Raw genomic sequence first — 8,512 nt, forward strand, 5'->3', positions numbered from 1 at the left:
AAATCCTAATAATGAGTGATTAAACTCCATCACTGTGTTCATTTCAATAACAACAAAGAATGCTGGAAACACTCAGCAGGTCAGGCAACATCGAGTGAGGGCGAAACAGAGTTAACCTTTCAGGTCGAACCCTTCGTCAGAACTGGAAAACGTTAGGGAAGAGGGATTTTTAAGCAGGGGTGGGTGGAGGCGAGGTAAGAACAAACGGAATGTCTGTGATAGAATGGAAGGCAGGAGAGATTGACTGACAAAAGGGATGATGGTGCACGGCTAAAGGAGAGGTAATAGGACAAGTTAACGAATAAAGGATGGCGCAAGATGAGGTGTGAATGATTATGGCAGAAACATTAACAACTGTCATGTGAGGAAACATGGGAGCAAATTAAAAAAATAAAAGAAATACAGGGGCCAATTTATAGCCTGAAATTGTTGAACTCGGTGTTTAAGTCCAGAAGGCTGTAAAGTGCCTAATAGAAAGATGAGGTGCTGTTCCTCGAGCTTACGTAGAGCTTCATTGGAACAGTGTAACAGGCCAAGGAAGGAGAGATCAGAGAGGGAGTGGAGCAGCTAATTATAGTGACAGGCGACCGGAAGCTCGGGGTCACACTTGTCGACTGTTCTGCAAAGCGGTCACCCAATCTGCATTTGGTGTCACAATGTAGATTCAGCGAATACAGTAACTAAATTGGAAGAAGTGCATGTAATCGCTGATTCACCTGGAAGGAGTGTTTGGTGCCCTGGGCGATGGGAAGGAAGGAGGTAAAAGGGCAGGTGTTGCATCTCCTGCACTTGCATGGAATGGTGCCGGGCAAAGGAGAAGGGGTGTTGGGGTGATAGAGGAGTGGACCAGGCTGTCATGGAGGGAGCAGTCCCTTCGAAATGCTGAAAGGGAGGAGGGGAAGATGTGTTTGGTGGTGGGATCATGCTGGAGGTGGTGGAAATGGCGCAGGATGATCCGTTGAATGTGGAGGCGGGTGGGGTGAAAGGTGAGGACAAGGGGGGAACCCTATTATGTTTCTGGGAGTGAGCGGAAGGGGTGAGAGCAGTAGTGTGGGAAATGGAACAGACTCGGTCGAGTGTCATGTCAACCATGGTAGAGGGGGATCCTCAGTTGAGGAAAATGGAAGACATACCGGAAGCACTGGTATGGAAGGTGGCATCATCAGAACAGATGCAACAGAGACAGAGAAACTGGGAGAATGGAATAGAATGGAATGGATAAATCCCCAGGGACTGATAATCTACATCCTAGTGTACTTAAGGAAGTGGCCCTAGAAATAATAGCTGCATTGCTGGTCATCTTCCAAAATTCGATAGACTCTGGAACAGTTCCCATGGATTGGAGGGTAGCTAATGTTACCCCACTATTCAAAAAAGGTGGTAGAGAGAAAACGGTGTATTATAAGGCAGTAAGCCTGACATCGGTAGTGGGGGAAATGCTATGTGGATGTGGTGTATTTGGACATTCAGAAGGCTTTTGAGAAGGTCCCGCACAAGACATTAGCGTGTAAAGTTAAGGCACATGGGATTGGGGGCAAGGTACTGACTTGGATAGATAACTGGTTGGCAGACAGGAAGCAAAGAGTTGGAATAAACGGGTCTTTTTCTGAGTGGCAGGCAGTGACTAGTGGGGTACCGCAGGGATCGGTGCTAGGACCCCAGTTATTCACAATATATATTAATGATCTAGACGAGGGAACTAGATGTAATACCTCCAAGTTTGCAGATGACACAAAGCTGGTTGGGCATGTGTGCTGTGAGGAGGATGCCGGGAAAATCCAGTATGATTTGGACAGGTTGGGTGATTGGGAGGAAGCATGTCCGATGCAGTATAATGTGGATAAATGCGAGGTTGTCCACTTTGGTGGCAAAAACAAGAAGGCAGATTATTATCTGAACGTCAATAGATTAGGAGAAGGGGAAGTGCAACTAGACTTGGGTGTCCTTGTGCACCAGTCGCTGAAGATAAGCATGCAGGTGCAGCAGGTGGTTAAGAAGGCAAATGGTATGTTGGCCTTCGTAGCGAGAGGGTTCGAGTACAGGAACAAGGATGTCTTGCTGCATTTGTACAGGGCCTTGGTGAGACCACATCTTGAGCATTGTGTGCAGTTTTGGTCACCTTATCTGAGGAAGGATGTTCTTGCCATGGAGTGAGAGCAGTGAAAATTCACCAGACTGATGCCTGGGATGGCAGGAATGACGTATGAGGAAAGTTTGGATCGATTGGTCTTATACTCGCTGGAGTTTAGAAGAATGAGAGGTGATCTCATTGATACTTATAAAATACTAACAGGACTTGACAGACTAGATGCAGTAAGGATGTTCCCGATGGCCGGGGATTCCAGAACAAGGGGTCACAGTCTAAGGATAAGGGGTAAGCCATTTAGGACAGAGATGAGGAGGAATTACTTCACCCAGAGAGTGGTGAACCTGTGGAATTCTCTACCACAGAAGTCAGTGGAGGCCAATTCATTAAATATATTTAAGAAGGAGTTAGATATATTTCTTAAAGCTAAAGGGATCAAGTGATATGGGGTGAAGGCAGGGACAGGGTACTGAATTTGGATGATCAGCCATGATCTCATTGAATGGTGGAGCAGCCTCGAGGGGCCGAATGGCCTACTCCTGCTGCCATCTTCTATGTTTCTATGTTTCTATGAGTCCTTACAGCAAGCGTGGTGGGAGGAAGTGTGGTCCAGGTAGCTGTGGGAGTCAGTGGGCTTATAGTGGATGTTGGTCGATAGCCTATCCCCAGAAATGGAGACAGAAAAGTCGAGGAAGGGAAGGGGAAGAGTCGGAGATGGACCATGTGAAGGTGAGGGAAGGGGGAAATTGGAAGCAAAGTGAAAGAAATTATCTAGTTCAGCGCGAGTGCAGGAAACAGCACCAATACAGTAATCGATGGATTGGAAAAAGAGGTGAGGAAGGGGACCTGAGTAGGACTTGAACAAAGAATGTTCCACATATCCTACGAAAAGGCAGGCATAGCTAGGGCCCATGCAGGTACCTATAGCAACACCTTTAATTTGGAGGAAGTGAGTGGAATCAAAGGAGAAGTTGTACAATGTGAGAACAAGTTCAGCCAGGTGGATGAGGGCGGTGGTGGATGGGGACTGGTGGGGCCTTTGTTCAAGGCAGAAGTGGAGCCGCTTAAGGCCGTCCTGGTGGTGGATGGAGGTGTAGAGGGAATGGACATCCAGAGTGAAAAGGAGACGTTTGGAGCCAGGAAACTGGAAACTTTTTAAATACCGAGGGTGTTGGAAGAGTTGCGCATGTAGGTGGGAAGGGACTGGACAAGTCGAGAAAAAATAGACTGAAGATAGGAAGAAATCAGTTCTGTGGAGCAAGAACAGGCTGCAACAATTGGTCAACCAGGGCAGTCCTGTTTGTGGATCTTGGGAAGTATGTAGAAGTGGGCAGTGTGGTGCTTAAGAACTGAGAGATTGGCGGCCTTGGGGGGAAGATCTCCAGAGGAGATGAGGTCAGTGACAGTCTTGGAAACAATTGCTTGATGTTCAGTAGAGGGGTCATGGTCCAGGGGGAGGTAGGAGGAGCTGGCAGAGAGTTGCCGTTCAGCCTCCGGATGGTAGAGGACGGTTCTCCAAACAACAACAGCACCACCTTTGTCAGCAGGTTTATTGACAATGTTAGGGTTGGGTCGGAGAGAACGGAGTGCTGCAAGTTGAGAGGGAGTTAGGTTGGCGTGGGTGAGGGGAGCAGGGAACTGGAGATGGCCGATGTTATTTCAGTCTCATTCTTTGCACTCCAAACCAACAGAGAGAGTAGACAATGGTAATGCCGTAGATGTAATTTATCTGGATTTTCAGAAGGCCTTCGATAATGTACCCCATAATAGACTGATGAACAAGGTCTGAGAATTCAGAGTCAGGCGAGAAGTAGTGGAATGGATTGCTGGCTGGCTTAAGGAGAGAAGGCAGAGAGTCTGAGTAACGGGTGGTTTATTCACAGTCGCAGAAGGTGGGTCGTGGTGTTCCACAAGTATCAGAGCTGGAGCCACTGCTGTTCGCAATTTATATTAACGATTTAGATTAGTAATCAGAAACACAATTTATAAATTTGCGGATGACACCAAATTGGGGGGAATAGTCAATACTGAGGAGGACTGCAACAAGTTAGAGGAGGACATTAATAAACTTGCAGAATGGGCATAGCATTGGCAAATGAATTTGAACACAAATAAGTGTGACGTATTTCATTATGTTAGGAAGAATAGGGAGGTCACTTATTTCTTGGCGGCTGCGAGTCTAGGTGGGGTAGAGGAACAAAGGGATCTCGGAGTACAAATACACAAATCACTGAAAGTTGTTACACAGGTTAGCAAGGCCATATATAAAGCGAACTAAGCACTACGGTTTATTTCTAGAGGGATAGAATTGAAAAGTAGGGAAATTATGCTGAACCAATACCAAACCTTGGTTAGACCAAGGGTACAGAGAAGATTTACAAGGAAGATACCAGAAATGCGAAGGTTTACATATCAGGAAAGGATTAACAGGGTGGGTCCCTTTTCTCTTGAAAAAAGAAGGCTGAGAAGTGAGCTAATCGAGATCTTTAAAATTATGAAAGGTTTTTACAGAGTGAATATAGAGAGAATGTTTCCACTTGTGGGGAAGAGCATAACTAGAGGCCATCGATATAAGATAGTCAGCAAGAAATCCAATCGGGAATTCAGCAGAAACTTCTTTACCCAGAGTGCTGAGAATGTGGAACTCGATACCACAGGGAGTGGTTGAAGCGAATATTATAGATCCAGTTAAGGGGAGGCTAGATAAGTACATGAGGGAGAAGTGAACAGAGGGTTATGCTGATAGATTTAGATGAGGAAAGACGGGAGGAGGCTCGAGTGGAGCATAAGCGGCGGCATGGACTAGTTGGGCCGAACGGTCTGTTTCTGGCGGTATGTTAATAATGAGTGATTAAACCCCGGGATTGTATTTATTTCAGTTCCATTCTTTGCTCTCCAAACCAATCATCGGCTGTGAACCGTTCACTGATTGACATACGAGAAGTCCCAATGGATCTGGAATTGTTCATTTAATGTTGGAAACGCTCCGCAGGTCATAACTCAGGATTTCCAGCTTTGCTTCAAAGCATTGCAGGTCCCGTGTGAGTTTCCTTCCAAACTTTTCAACAAATAACAAAATCAAGAAACTAACCACTCTACCAAAAATGTTAATGGCCCGTATGGGGATCGAACCCACGACTTTGGCGTGATTAGCATCACGCTTTAACCAACTGAGCTAACCGGCCATCAGGCTTTGCGCATGTGTATAAGCTTATATTTTCCAGACTTTAGCTGAAAATTTCCTGTATTAATCATTCTGCACACAACCTGCAGTTGTCAATCATACACTATCCGATCGGCAAATACTGTACATATGTCACTGTGTGCCACACATGATAACAGCCAACACAAGTGCCAGGCAATGGCCAGCTCCAACAAGCGAAAGTCTAACCACCGCCCCTTCACATTCAACAGCATGACCATCACCGAATCCCCCACCACCATTACCAACAACAACTTGCATTTATAAAGCACCTTTAACGTAGTAAAACGTCCCAAGGCGCTGCACAGGAGTATTTTCAGACAAAACATTTGACACCAATCCACATAAGGAGAAATTAGGGCAGGTGACCAAAAGCTTGGTCAAAGAGATAGGTTATAAGGAGCGTCTTAAAGGAGGAAAGAGTGGTGGACAGGTTTAGGCAGGGAATTCCAAAGCTTAGGGCAACAGAGGGCAGAATCAGCGGAGCGCAGATATCTCAGGGGGTTGTGGGGTTGAAGGAGAGATAGGGAGGGGCGAGGCCATGGAGGGAACAGAAAAGCAAAATATTATTAAAATGGAGAGAGACTACAGAATGCTGCGATTAAGAGGGATCTGGGTGTCCTCGTACATGAAACACAAAAAGTTAGCATGCAGTAATTAAGTAGGCAAATGGAATGTTGCCCTTTATTGCAAGGGGCATGGAGTATATAAGTCGGGAAGTCTTGCGACAACTGTACAGGTGAGACCACTCCTAGAGTACTGCATACATTATTGTTCTCCTTATTTAAGGAGGGATATACTTGCATTGGAAACAGTTCAGAGAAGGTTCTCTAGGTTGATTCCTGGAATGAAGGGATTGTCTTATGAGGAAAGGTTGAGCAGGTTGGGCCTATACTCATTGGGGGTTAGAAGAATGAGAGGTGATCTTATTGGAACATGTAAGATTCTGAGGGGGCTTGACAGGGTAAATGCTGAGAGGCTGTTTTCCCTCATGGGGGAATCTAGAATCAGGTGGCATAGTTTCAGAGTAAGGGTTTGTCTATTTAAGACGCAGATGAGGAGGAATTTCTTCTCTCAGAGGGTTGTGAATCTTTGGAATTATCTACCCCAGAGAGCTGTGGAGCCTGAATCATTGATTATATTCAAGTCTGAGATAGACAGATTGTTGAACTATCGGAGAGTCAAGGGTTATGGGGGAACAGGCAGAAAAGTGGAGTTGAGGCCAAGATCAGATCAGCCGTGAACTTATTGAATGGTGTAGCAGGCTCGAGGGGCCAAATGACCAACTCCTGCTTCTATTTCTTATGTTCTTAAGTTCTTATAAGGGCAGCAGGTGCATGGGAACACCATCACCTCCAAGTTCCCTTCCAAGTTACACACCATCCCGATGTGAAAATATATCACCATAACTTCATCGTCGCTAGGTCAAAATCCTGGAAATCCCTCCCTAACAGTACTATTGGAGTACCTTCACCACATTGACTGCAGCGGGTCAAGAGGGCTTCTCACTACCACCTTCTCAAGGGCAATTAGGGATGGGCAATTAATGCTGGCCTTGCCAGCGATGCCCAAATCCTAGGAATAAATTAAATTAAATTAAAATAGTCACGACTGTATGTGGCAGGATTGCAGAGCTTTGATCTGATCCGTTGGTTGTTGGATCGCTTAGCTCTGTCTACACATGCTGTTTCCATAGCTTAGCATGTGTGTAGTCCTGTGTTGTAGCTTCATGAGGTTGGCACCTCATTTTAGGTACGCCTGGTGCTGCTCCTGAAATGCTCTTCGACACTCCTCATTAAACCAGGGTTGGTACCCTGTCTTGATGCTAATGGTAGTGTGAGGAATATGCCGGTCCATCAGGTTACAGATTGTGGTGGAATACAATTCCAAAACTGAGGCCCCCTCTGCCCTCTCGGGTGGACATAAACGATCCCATGGCACTATTGGAAGAAGAGCAGGGGGTGGTGAGGTTTACCCCGGTGTCCTGTAGCCAATATTTATCCGCAAAGCACCATCACTAAAACAGGTTATCCTCGATTATCACATTGTGGGAGCTTGCTGTGCACAAATTGGCTTTTGCTGTTTTTCCTATATTACAACAGTGACTACAACTACATTGCCTGTAAAGCGCTTTGAGACGTCCTCAGGTGAAAGGCGCTGTAGAAATCAGAGTCTTTCTTTTACAGCCTTCGAAGTCACAGAATCACAGAAACCCCACAGTGCAGATAGAAGCCATTTCGGCCCATCGAGCCTGCACCGACACATATCCCACCCGATCCCCATAAACCCTACACCAACACATATCCCACCCTATCCCCGTAACCCCACGTATTTAATCCCCCTAACACTAACGGTCAATTTACCATAGCCAATCAACCTAACCCGCACATCTTTGGACTGTGGGAGGAAACCGGAGCACTGACAACTGACAAAAACCAAAAATCAACATAAATTGAATTTAACAGCAAAAGCAGTTAAAGCTGGCAAGTTAGCTCAGTAGGTTGGAGCGTCGTGTTATTTAATGCCAAGGTCGCGGGTTCGATCCCCGTATGGGCCATTTAGTTTTTGATGGTGTGGGTAGTTTCTTAATTTTGCTATTTGCGGATAAGTTTGGAGCTGCAATACTTTGAAGCAAAGCTACAAAACCTTCGTTCTGCCAAGAGCTCAAGGAACTGGAAGGTTGACCCTGTGTCTATCTGTCCACAGATGGCGCTGATCTATAAATTACTCCTACTGGTCGCGTGGCCTAATGGATAAGGCGTCAATCTTTGGTATTAATTTTGAGGTTATCAGAATATTGCAGGTTCGAGTCCTGCCACGGTCTTTTTACACACTTTTTAATTCGTGTTCAGTTTTATAAAACCAAACCGTGTTCCCACTTAGTAGCTGAAGGTGATTCCATAGCAAACACTGCAGGGCTCTTTATTAATTAGAATTATTGATGCTGCTTTGTGTGTGTATTGCTCACTAGTTCCCAACAAATCCACAATATCTAATTGATGCCGATAAATTATTAGTGTTTCAATTGGAACTTTGGGTTAATCAGTGTAATAAAGTGCAGTGGAGGGAATTCTGATCAATTTCGGGGCCAGTGATCGCCACAGGGAGCCGATGAAATAAAATAAAGAATTTGCATCAAAGTCGCTGCGAGCAGGGCTCGAACCTGCGCGGAAAAACCCCATTGGATTTCGAATCCAACGCCTTAACCACTCGGCCATCACAGC

General features: G+C 45.7%; 1 non-coding gene across 1 annotated transcript; it reads right to left on the reverse strand.

Annotated features, from left to right (window-relative positions):
• Positions 1-8,430: 8,430 nt before the first annotated feature.
• On the reverse strand, positions 8,431-8,512 carry trnas-cga (transfer RNA serine (anticodon CGA)). Its single transcript has one exon. It is a non-coding gene; the product is annotated as a tRNA-Ser (tRNA).

This window comes from Somniosus microcephalus, unplaced genomic scaffold (assembly GCF_052327205.1).
Source record: "Somniosus microcephalus isolate GS21.2 unplaced genomic scaffold, FLI_Smic_1.0 unresolved_chr8, whole genome shotgun sequence".
Taxonomy (NCBI): Eukaryota; Metazoa; Chordata; class Chondrichthyes; order Squaliformes; family Somniosidae; genus Somniosus; species Somniosus microcephalus.